Consider the following 13,014-nt stretch of genomic DNA (forward strand, 5'->3'; position numbering starts at 1 on the left):
GGCAGAAGATGCTTTTAAACCTGGACTTCTATAAAAACTATCAGTTAAGTGCAAAGGCAAAATAAAAACATGCTCAGAAATTTTGAAGTTGCAATTAGACCTAACAGGCTAAATAGTCATCCTGCAACAAGAATTGGTCTTGAAAATGTTCCAAAAGGGAAAGAATCAGAAGCACAACATGATCAATAACCCCAGTTACATAAATTAAAAGTGAAAAGCAAATTTCAAGAAACACAATAAGCATTTTGCAGATGGTTAGCAAACACACCCCCCTGGTGTGGAAGGAGGAGAAAGGAAGAAGGAAGAGGATAAAAATAGGAGGAGAAGTAAGGAGAAATGAGAGGAAGAAGGAGTGCAAAGGTAGCCTGAGTGCCTTCCACAAAAACTGTCTCAGGATATGAGGTCAGCTTTGCAGAATCTGAAGAACTTTCATCAAAATAGCAAAAGATCTGCTTTGCCCTCAGAGATCTTGTATTGATGCATTAGTTTGAGGGTTGCTATAGCCAAATACTACAGGCTGGGTGATTTAAACAACAGATATTTATTTCTCAGTTCTGGAGGCTGAAAGTCTGAGATCTAAGTGCTGACAGTTGACATGGTTGGTTCTTCCTGAGGGCTCTCTCCTTGACTTGTAGATGGAGAGAGTCAGCTTTTCTCTGTGCCATCACAGGGTCATCTTCTAGGTGTGTGTCTGTGTTCTAATCTCCTCTTCTTATAGGGATACCTGTCAGACTGGATTAAGGACCACCCTAATGACCTCCTTTTACCTTAATTTATTTTTTCAAGACCCTGCCTCCAAATACAGTCACATTCTGAGGTACTGGGAGTTAGGACTTCAACATATGAATTTTGGAGGCACACAATTCAGGATTTTTAAAAAACTTTTTTCTTTTTTTTTCTTTTTAAATAAAATAGAGATGAGGTCTCACTATAATTCCAAGGCTAGTCTTGAACTCTTGGCCTCAAGCAATCTTCCTGCTTCAACCTCCCAAATTGCTGGGATTATAGGAGTAAGCCACCACACCTGGCCAATAGCAAGGCTTTATTGATGACAGTCATTGCATTTCTGGGGGAAGAACTATTCTTCTAACAGCTGGAAAGATAACTTATCCGAGATTAGATTTCCTCACTTCTAACATGTATGAGATTACAACACCAAGCTGTCAGAGGTGTTTGAGAATCAGGTGAGAGTCAGCTGAGTAAGATATGGGAGTGTACCTCTCAGAAACAAAGCACCCAGTGCTCCTCATTTATTATTTCTGCAGACTGAAGGCCAGACCTTCACCTCCTAGGCATTGTTGGACCTTATAAAAGCAGTAAGTTCCTAGAACTATTATCCACTTTTCAGCAGAAACCATATTAGCAGAGTTTTATCTTCAAATGCTTTTCCGTAATGCCACTTCATGATATGCTGTTTTGCTCTGATCTAGTTGAATTATTCTGATTGACATCGTATTTTCCTCCTGTGTCTCACTGAAGAGACTGGTTGGGGCCCATTCAGTTGAACATGGGTTAAGAAAGAAGTTTATTCCTACACTTCCTTCTCCTCACTTCCCTCCTTAAGATGCCTTTATGCCCCCCCCTTGGGCTTTTTATTTAATATAAACTGAAGCACACATGAAAATTTGAGTCTTTTTGCAAATTTGAAACAAAGACTTCTATTTTTGTTTGCCAAACTTGGCACTTTGTTAGAGTCCCTGAAGGAGGCCCCTTTTCCTTAGAAGGGAGAGGCCCTCCCTTCCTGGATTCCATGGCCTCCTGGGGAATGCGATGCTTAATGATGAGTTATTAGAGAGTCAGAAGCATTTGTAAGGCTGTGTGGGAGTACCAGATCACCCTCTGATGAGAAATCAAGTCACAGTTTGTTGGTATCGCAGATGGGGCTATGTTTACATACAAACTTGAAATCTGTCCAAGAAAACGAAGCCAAACTCTCCAGGGCCTCAGCCTCAAATGTCATTTGCTGAATGGAATCCAGCAAATATCAGATAAGCATGAGCTGCTGTTAAGAAAGCCACAGAAACCATTGGCCTAGTAGGCAGAAGCTGCCTAAGGGTATAAGGAGGGGGGTCTTCAGAATATTTGAGAAACTCCCAGAAATTATTGGCTGACCACACTGAATTAAAGAAGACATCCTGAAAAGATTGTCTTTGGTGCAAAAAAATTGTGTCAGTCATGCATAGTCTTGTGGGTACACAAAGTGAGATAGATGTCATCACCGTTGTCAGTTTAGTGTATGTGTGTGTGTGTGTGAGTGAGTGAGTGTGTGTGTGTGTGTGTGTGTGTGTGTGTGTGTTTGTGTGTGAAGGGCATCAGAAAAGAAAGGACAGCAGAAATGTTTCTTTTGATCATAAAACAAGGCAAGGTGAGATGTACAAGGGGGGACCCAAAATAACCTTTTGGAGGAGGAGCCCCTTGTAGTATACTTGGAATTTGTTCTTCCAGTTCAAATGGTCAACCAAAGTTTGCATCTGGAAGTTTTCAGAAGTTTGTATCACAATTTGCAGAAGAAACATCCTCAGTTGTGGCAAATAAGGTGACTGATTCTTCTACCATGACAATGCACCTGCACAAACCACACTGAGTGTTCAGTGTTGACCAAAAACAGCAAGACCCCTGTGCCCCACCCTCCCTATTCACCCAAATTTTGTCCCGTGTGACTTTTTTTTGTTTCCCCGGTGAAAAAAGTCATCCAAGGAAAACGTTTTGCCAATGTGGAAGAGGTGAAACAAAAAACAGCAGAGGCACTAGAAGGCATCAAAATGGATGAGTTCAAAAGCTGTTTTGAGCAGTGAAAAAGGCATCTTGATAGATGTATTGCATCAAACAGAGAGCACTTTGAAGGTGACTGAAGTTTAAACATATAAGAATAAGTAAACAATTTTTATAAATAAATTCCAGGGTTTGTTTGGTCCTCCTCATATAATTCAGCTCAGTATTGTTCTCTCTACTTCATCCCCTTCCCTGGTTAATCTTTATGCTTTATTCTGCTTCATTTTTCTTCCAGGGACATACAACATTATGCTACATTATATATCCATTTGCTTATCATGTTCTTGGTTCCTTGTCCCAGTCGGACTGTAAATTCCACCAGGTCATAACCTTTTCTTCATTTTTAGTACTTAGAATTGTGCCTGGCACACATTTGGCAACATCAATATGTGTGGAGTGAGCAAATACTAAATAGAGGAGTCAGCCCAAGTGTGAGTCCCCATTAAGACAGGAGGATGAGAATATCAGTAGCCCTCCCCCCTACACGGTGGGAGGACTGGGGAACACTGATTCTTCCAAGTGGCGGGAGGTCTGGGTTGACAAAAAAGAAAGAAAGAAAGAAAGAAACTGTGTGGATTTTTATTTTGTGTTATAATAAATAAAATATTGTGTTATCAAAAGATTATTTCCCAATTCTTCACCAGTTAAGAGACATGGGCACACAGAAGTCACTGAATGGGCATGGGACATGAACAAAAAAAGAAATGCATTTGTAGGCCAAGGCAATTTGCTTAAAAATCCTAAGGAGTGTTTAATTTCTTACAGCACAAAATAAGTATGCCTGTAAATAGTTTTAAATATAATAGAACCTTCTACATTGAGAATTCAATAAGATGAGGGTTTAATGCTAAGATGTAAGAAATAGCCTCTTGAAGAAAGAGTAATGAAAACTCCACTTAACTTCTTTTGTCTACTGGCTTGAATTCTTCAGATTTTTAAAAATTGTATAGAATTTGGTCAATTGTGTAGAATAATGGTCAATGGTGTGTGTGTGTGTGTGTCTGTGTGTGTGTGTGTGTGTGTGTGTGTGTGTGTGTGTGTGTGTGTATTTAAAATAACCAAAGAATTTAATTGTGCATTTAACTAGAATCAGGCCCCAGGGAAATTGTAAGAAGTAGAAATCGGTCATTTTGAAATTACCAAAAATTCTAAACAAGTGGAAAAAAACTACAACCAGAAACTGCAGTTAGTAACTAGTTAATGAGAAATCTTTAGTCCTAGCACTAATAAAAAAAAGGAAATGTGAGAAAAATCCAGTCTTCACCTGTAAAATTCACAGTAGCAACAAAAACTAGCAACTGTCAAGTACATGGGAGACAAAATATTGAGAGAAACCAAAGTACCAATGTTGTTGTTTTATTTTAGTGGAATCATGGGTGATATTTTTCTTTGGTCTTTAAGAATTGTTTCATTTTATACACATACATACTCACACATAAACACTTACAATGTATCAGTGCTTTCTAGGAATTCCAGTTTGGACTGGGACAGGTAGCTACTGTCCAAACAGGTGAGCACAAGGGGCTTAAAGAAACAGCAGAGGCTTGGAAGCTTGCAAAATCTACAGAGAACTTCCAACACCTCAAAAAAATATGCTTAGGACATGGTTAAAGATGAGGCTGATGATTTCTGAGACTTGTGGAACCTGCCATTATTTGGTGGGCTCTCTTGAAACCTGTGCTTCTCATATTTATTCATGAACTTGTCAGAATATTTATGAAGAGAGAATGTTATCACATAATTAAGAAAGAAACTATGAGGGTGTACCTAATAGTAATACTAGAAATAGGAAAGTAGTATAATGCCCATAAATGCAGAGTAAAGTGGCCCAAGAAGGCCATATCCTAAGAGTGAGTTGGGGAGATGGTGTTTGCTTCAATCCCTCTATTTAAAATCTTATCAACTAAGGAAGATTCATCACCGAATAAGAAAAAATACCCTCACTATACTTGCCAAGGCAGAAATTTGGTCTAATTTTCTGAAAGCTGTTAGTTTCCTGAGACTTTATCTGCAAATAAGACAACCTTTGTTTCACGTGCAGTTCTGCCCCTCAGTTTCTCATAACTTGTCACCACCTCCTCCAGAGCCAAGAGAAACTTTGCCCCAGATTATTGTCTGTCCTTTGGGGCCATTTATCTCCCATAAAAATTATTTACTTTTCCTCTAAAATAGTCTACTTCCCATCCTCTCCCCTATGAAGAAGGTATTTAAACTTCAACCATCCAGCCCATCTCTGAGTTTCAAATTTTGTGTGACTCTCATGCCCCTGAATGTTAGTAAATGTGTATACCTTTTCTTCTGCTGATCTATCATCAGTTCATTACAGTGGGTTAAATTATTGAGCTCTGAGATGAAGGAAGGAAATTTCCTTTTGCCCCACAGGGACAATGAGATGTAATACAGTACTCATGTTTCTGAACACTTGGGGAAGTTCGTTTTGAGTTCTGCTCCAATTTGGAAGTGGATTTCTTTAGCCAAAAAGATGGATTTGGGTCACTTGCATTCGTGTAACTACAATGTGGCAGAGGAACCAGGTTCAGGACACGTCAATTTAAGGACAAGTTATTTCTTGTATTTTGTAAATATCAATGAATGAAGCCTTAGTCCTTGGAGTGAGGGGTGAGCATTAGTAGAGTCAAAAAATGATTTGTAAGTAGTCAGTAGTCCTGAAATAGAAGAGCAGGTGATGCTGGTGCATATCAGCATAGGGCCAGAAGAATGTGGGAGAAGCCAAGCCAAGTAAAAGAAGGTGGAGAAAAGAGCTCTGTACTCTGCAAGAAGCAGAATCTTTTTTGGACCAATACTAGGCCATTCCCGGAATCCCACTAGTGAGGAGTACCAGGAGTTTCCTGTATAGAGAACTTGGAAGGGTCTTCCTCAACCCAACAGTGCAATTTTACAAAGATTATTCATACTTACCCTCAAGTTAATCAGCAGGAGATTGTAAGAAATTGTAAGTAATGCTTATTTCAAGATATGGATTCTATATTCAACACATTATTTTGCTACTAAAACACATGCATACATGTATACGCACACACATACTCACACAAGTGTGCACATACACCTGGACTAGAGTGGGAAGGAGGAATTCTATGTCAAACAGTGGATGAGGTAATTCAGGAAAGCTAGAAAACTTGATGGAAATTGTTTTTTTTTTTTTTTGAGTTGGAGTCTCCTTCTGTTGCCCAGACTGGAGTGCAGTGGCCGCTCCCGGCCACCGCAGCCTTGACCTGCTGGGCTCCAGCGATCCTTCCACCTCAGCCTTCCAAGTAGCTGGAATTACAGGCATGCGCTACCACGACCAGCTGGTTTTTTGATTTATTGTAGAGATGCAGTCTTGCTGCCCAGGCGGGTCTCGAACCCGTGGGCTCAGGCAATCCACTCACTTCAGCCTCCCAAAGGTGCGGGATTACAGGCTGAGCCACCGAGCCCGGCCAGAAATTGTTTTAAACATATTATTAGGGCATCAAAAAAGCCAAATAATAAGAATAATAAAGAATTACTAGGCCAAGGATGCAGGAGCAGAGTTAAGTTTGAGGTTGTCAGCCTGAGTCTTGGGCTGCTTTTTCTTACTTTTTTTACGTGATGCCTGTGGAGGCATCTAAAAGGTTGAGAGGATGAGTCATATGGTGTACCAGAACTTGTCAAGAAGGGAGCGGACATATAAAAGAGCAGAAAGTAGTATCCATATATGTCGATATAACAAGCAGTTAAAACAGAAAATTCATAAAACAAAAAGGTAGTCTTTTGGAAAAACTTATGAAATTGAAAAATCTGTTAGGATAAAGGAAAATTAAAAAAAGAAAAGAAAGACAACCCAACCTATACAGGATATTTTTAAAAAGATATATCAAACTGCAATTCTATGGTAAGAGGATGTTGCAGCTAACTTTGTTGCAGACCATTTAAAAATCAAAGTAACAAAGAAAAATTCCTAGAAAAATGTAACCTACCAAAATAACATTTAAAAAAGAGAAACGGATGACATTTGAAGATGCTTGACAAAGAAGGATATTCAAATGTCTAATAAATACAGGGAAAGATGCCCAGCCTCATTAGTAATCAGAAACATGCAAATTAAAAGCATATTGAGATTCCACAACGTGCTCAGCAGAGTGGCTAAAATTAGAGTGATGTCAAGAACTGATGAAAACTCCCCCTCAGACACTTGGTTTTAATAACTGAAGGAAAAGGATTGGCACTATCTACTAAAGTGAATATGTGCATGACCTCTTTCTTAGTAATACCACTCCTAGGCAGATACCCTGCAGAAAACTACACATATTTACCAAGAGGCTTGTACAAGAATCTTCACAAGAACATTGTTCATAGTAGCTTTTTACTGGAAACAACCCAACTGCCTATCAACAATGGAATGGATTCATGAAAATGTTATTTTTATACAACAAACAACTATATGGCAGTGAAAATAAATCAAACTACAGTTACATAAACATGAATGGCTCTCACAGACATACTGAGGAGCAAAAAGAGGCCAGATACTTGAGAAAATATATTATAGAATTCCATTTATATAGAGTTTTAAAAACAGACAAATGCAAATTATAATGGTAAGGGAGCTATGCTTAGGTAGAAAAATTGAAGAAGCCAAGGACATATATGTGCTAATTATTCACTGCGCTGGACATTTCTGATTTGCACAATATTCTGTATGTGTAGTGCATTTTACAATAAAAGTGGTAAAGAATAAAACAACCTCTCTACATTTTAAAAATACAAAGTTATTTGGATGTATTGTTGGCAATTTTTAGGTATGAATCATGAGCAGAACTAGATAAACTTTCCCAGGTGCCTTGATGAGACTGGGTCCCATTCGTGTGCAAGATATTATGTAACTATAGTGATAAAGAACACATTTCATTGGTTAAAACAGAGAGAGACTAACCAATCATCATGATCCTCATGTTTGCACAGCACTTTTTTTTAAAAAAAACAATGAATAGAAAAGGGAGATCAGAGATAAAAATGTTTCCAACATATTTAAAAATCTATTCTGGTTTGGAAAAAAACACAACAGGAAACAGCTGAGAGAGGCTGTTAGCAGATTTTGAGCTCTGCTTGCTGCTGCCAAGGTAAAAGACGAGAGATGTACCTTCTATGAGTCATTGAATTCATACAGCATGAGACTAATAAACAACCACCGTGGCAAGTGGGGAGCCTACATTCAGAACAAATTTGCACATGGATTGGTCAACAGATCCCAAGAAGAGTAAGTGCTCCTATTAGGATGTTGGTGATGATAGACTACAGTGACCAAGTTGACTAAAGTTGTAAGCAGCACAGTTCTCTGCTTCGCTGGAGGCATGGACCCAAGATCTATGTTCTATTAGAAGAGTAAGAATAGTCTATAATATGCATGGCCTTTTGCAGTGTGCACAGTTTGTTTGCATTTATCAGCATCATTTTTTTTTCAGCTCTGTTGGATAGGTAGATCCACTATTATTTATTCTCATCTGTCACACAAATAAAACCAATACTCAGGGAAATTCAGTAGTATCACTCAGAGTTACCCTGCTAATACAGGGTAAGCAACCCAAATCTGAAAACTTGAAATATTTCAAAATCTGACACTTTTTGAATGTCAACATGGTGCTCGAGGGAAATGCTATTGGAGCAATTGGGATTTCGAATCTTTGGATTTGGGATGCTTGACCGGTAAGTATAATTCAAATATCCCCGAATCCAAAACAATCCAAAGCCCACAACACTTCTGACGCCAAGCATTTAGAACAAGAGATACTCACCCTGTAATAGCATTAAGTCTATAGCACTTCAGTTTACTACTTGTCCCTTTCAAATGGGTGATTCTCAATCACTGGTCCTTGAAGTTACTCCTTGGGGCTCAGGAACTTATAACAGTGATCAAACAATAGGGTATACACTTCTGTACCACCATTTTTACAAGTATGTATTTACTGCATGCAGTAAGACCAAATCTTTTAATATTGTTAATAAATTCACAGTGCCTTCTGTCACTACATTTTGAAATAAGCAGGGCCACAAAAATCTATTGAGCACATTCTATGTATCAGGTGCTTTTCTAGGAGCCTAGGATATAAAAGTGAACAAGACAGGTAAGTGCCTGTCCTCTTGGAGTTTGTTTTCTTGTTAGGAGAGAAAGATAATAAATTAGTCCAGCGATAATATAGTTGGGAGAGTATTGAGTTTTAGGAAGAAAATGAAACAGCTTAAGGGGAGAGGGTGTCTATGATGGAAGTGGGTATTGGGGATGTCACTTCATCTAGACAGCTGAGATGCCCTGGCACTCCACGGAGCTTCCCAAGAAGCCAGGGATGCAGGAAGAACATTTTATAAAAGCCAGCATTCATTCACGAGACGCTGGACCTCTGCAAGTCCTAGGTGACAAAAGGAAGGCATCTCTAAGGAAACTGAAAGGTGATCATTGCAAAAGACTTCTTTTTCTTGATTCCACCAGACCTACATTCATACTTTGAAAAGATTGTAATATGCATTTAATAAAATAGGAGTGGTTTACAGAGTAATATTATCAAAATGTTTTTAAAATATAGATGGATCTTAGAAATATGATCTTGGGCATTGTTAAGAAGTTACTGATTTTGGAGACAAAATGTTCTACAAGTTCTAAAATCAGAACAAAAGTTCTAAATGTAAGACTTTGAACGTGCTTTTTAAAAAAATCAACTTAACAAAATGTCAACACTTGAAATGTGTTATTTCCTTGCCCATGGGACTCTCACAGCTTCCCAGGATGACGATTATATGGGGACACCCGACTTGGCAAGCTGCACGTAGCAGTCTGCCTGCCACCGAGATATTATCAAATAAATAGATACATGTTAATTTTGCGTAAGAACAATTAAGTGCAGATCATCTTTGTTTTCAGCTAAAAATTTCTCTGATCTAGAATTTTCCCCAGTTGCATAAATCAGGGATGCCTCATACTTCAGATGATTTCCACATTCGTTTACAAGCTATAGCTTGTCTTCTAAATGTAAAGTACATTCAGTTGTAAACTGAAGCCCAGGGAACGGAATGTTCTCTGCACTTGTAAACTCGATGCACTTTGCCTTCTTCTTCTTTTTTTTCCCCCCCACAAGTTTTTACTCTCTCACTCAGGCTGGAGTGCACTGACATAATCATGACACGCTGCAGCCTCAAACTCCTGGGCTTAAGCAATCCTCCTGCCTCAGCTTTCCAAGTAGCTGGGATTACAGGTATGCACCACCATACCAGGCTAATTTTTCTATTTTTTTGTAGAGACAGAATCTTGCTTTGTTGACCAAGCTGGTCTTGAACTCCTGGCTTCAAGCCATCTTCCCACCTCGGCTTCCCAAAGTGTTGGAATTACAAGTGTGAGCCATCACACTCAAATTTCCTGCTTTTAAAACTATGATAGAGTACGTTTAAACAAATTTAGCCCTGTCTCTAACTAATCCTAGTTAAGACCCAGAAAATAATAAGCTATGCCCTGTATTAAGTAGACGAGAGAAAGAAAGAGATGTAACTTCACATTTTTAGCAATACCAACTTGATTTTCTCCCCCAAAGTTTTCAGAAATTGTCATTGTGTGTCGCAGTGGTAAAGGCACAGATTGGTCATGTCATTCCTGTTTCCAGAAGAGCTGGCATGAGCTGCCTGCCTGGTCATAGGCTGCCTGTCCTCTTCCCTGTCCATTTTCTCTCCTCTTGTCGTGGAGAACCATTGACTCACCAACCTCACTGCAGCAGCTCTGCCAATTACATCTGGCCATCTGCCTTTTCAAAAACAGTGAATTTATTTCTCCCACAGTTATAAACAGCACACATGTCTAAGGAATTACGGAGCCCACTTGTGGCCCACTGTGTGTTGAAGGTTGAGTGTGGTTTTCTGTTTTGCCCAGGAAGCTGAGTTTCCACCAGGGCCTCAGAGAAAGTGTGCCCCCTACTGGGGGAGTAGGGATTTGTTCAGGCCTGATCTCTGTTCTGGGGAATCAGGCTGGACACATCCTTTCAGCCTTTATTGGAGTGGCAGCATGGAAGCAGGGGAGACTTTCCTGGGAGGAAGGAGGGTCACCACTTGTAAAGTGCTCCTTCGCCAGGGCCATGCATGCAGAGGGTCTGCTTATCTCATGAAATCCTCATGGTGACACAGATTTGAGTATTATCTCTTCTTTAGACAGGCGGAAACTGGAGCTTTCAGGGGAAAAAATGGCTTCCTGACTGGTGAGGGAGGAAGAGGATCCTGCAGAGACCAGCTGCATCCGGAGCCTGCGCTCCTAGTCACTTACACCTTGTGTCACTTATGTGTGATGTACCCGGTGCTGGGTGAGGGCCCTCTCTCTTCTCCCATCTCTTTGGCCATGGGAAAGGGCCCAGCCAGGGGAGGCGCTGGAAAATGTGAGTTCCTACTCTCCTGGCCTTCTTCTCAAACCACACTCTCTTTATTCCTTTGCTCACTGGGGTCTGAAGTGGCTCTGATCAGGGGTAGTTTTCCCCTTCAGATAGGAGAGGAGGCAAAAAAAAAAAAATGCAAACAACATGGCAACTTTATCCTCACCAGGTTGTCAATATCTAATATCACATCTTTTATGACAAAAATGTTTTCAAATATGGCTCCCCTGGATAGAGGGATGCAATTCTGCCACAGTAGAGGAACAAGGCTCAGGGGCCAAAAAAAAGTCCAGAGCAGATAGAAACCAAGGGGGCTGATTGCAATGTCAGCTCCTACAACACATGACCTTTCTCTATGGGATCCTTGGGAACTGAGCCAGGTCCCAGGAAGGAAGCTGCTATTCAGGGTGCTCACGTCAGGTGGCAACCAGCACAATCTGGTGCTCTCTGCAGAGCTCATGTGGACTGAGGGGAGATTCTTGGATGGGTGCCTCCTTGTTTTACATGAGGCAAAATATCATCCCTGATTTGGCAGGAGCATGGAAGGAAGAAGAGAGACAAGCCCATGACCTGCTACTGGGCTTTCAGCTAACGATTTAATGAAAGTGAAAATCCATGTCACCTGGCTTGAGTGGCAGTGGACATGGACCAGGCCAGGTCTCCATCAGGAGACACTCCATGCCAGTTTCCTATGGGAAGTGTCAGGACTTTTTTAGGTCGGGAGACAACTGCCATCATTTTTCCAGATGATGGATTTTCTTGATCAAGGGACATGTGGCCATGGATACCACAATCTTGGCACCTGGGAGAACAAGGAAATGGTTCTTTGCAGAGGAAAGGAGGTAGAATGTGTTGAGAGGATCTGGTAGAGTAGAGTTGAGCGTGGGGATGATGGGATGGGCTGGGAGGATTTCAGAGGGGACAGATGCTGAACAGACATGAAAAGCAAGGAAAGCAGGAGAACAACAAGGAACACAGGAGAGAAAGACAGAAGGAGTAATTGGACAACTTTGGGGTTGAAGGGGCAGTAGTAGGCAAGATTCATCAGGCTTTCAAGAATTTGATGAAAGGAAAAGGAAGATGAAAGAAACAAAGAGAAGGGATAATGGACAGGTAATTGAGAAAATGCAGCAGAGCCGAGCAAGCTCTTAGCTTAGTACAGTCTCCTGATTCTCACCTCGTCAGAGTCCCCAACTTGTCTCATGCAGCGTTTCTTTACCTGGTAAGTCAGCAGCTGTGAAGCCTCCCTGGCCTGGTTTGTAGCCATGGGCACGTGTTCCAGAATTCATCACTCCAGTGACTGTTGCATTGTTCACAGTTCCCCTGGGGGCCGGTCTTATGCGGTATTGAGGGTCTTCCTTGAGTTCCATTCAGTAGTTTGTAAGCAACAGAGTCCTTGTTTTAAATTTCTTTCTGGTCTCTGGTTCAAGCCCTCTGAGTTCTCTCAGATAGAATCTGCTAAATACTTCCTTTCTCTGTGGTGGGCTGAATTATGTCCTCCATCCCCTGTCATCCATATTTTGCCATTCTAATCCCCAGTACTTTGGAATATGTAACTATATTTGGAGATACGGATTTTAAAGAGACGAAGTCAAATGAGGCCATATAGGCGGGCCTTAATCCAATCCGACTGGTGGTGTTAGGAAGAGAGAAGATGAGGACACAAACACACAGAGGGACTGCCACATGAGAACACGGGGAGACAATAGTCATCTACACAATAAGGGGAGGTCCTAAGAGAAACCAACCCTGCCAACACTTTGATGTTAGATCTTTAGCCTCCAGAACTGTGAGGAAATGGATGTCTGTTGTTTAAGCCCCACAGTCGGTGGTCCTTTGTTATAGCAGCCCTAGGGAACTCATACAC

This window comes from Carlito syrichta, unplaced genomic scaffold, assembly GCF_000164805.1.
Source record: "Carlito syrichta isolate Samal-C Ts95f unplaced genomic scaffold, Tarsius_syrichta-2.0.1 Scaffold302518, whole genome shotgun sequence".
NCBI classification, from domain to species: Eukaryota; Metazoa; Chordata; class Mammalia; order Primates; family Tarsiidae; genus Carlito; species Carlito syrichta.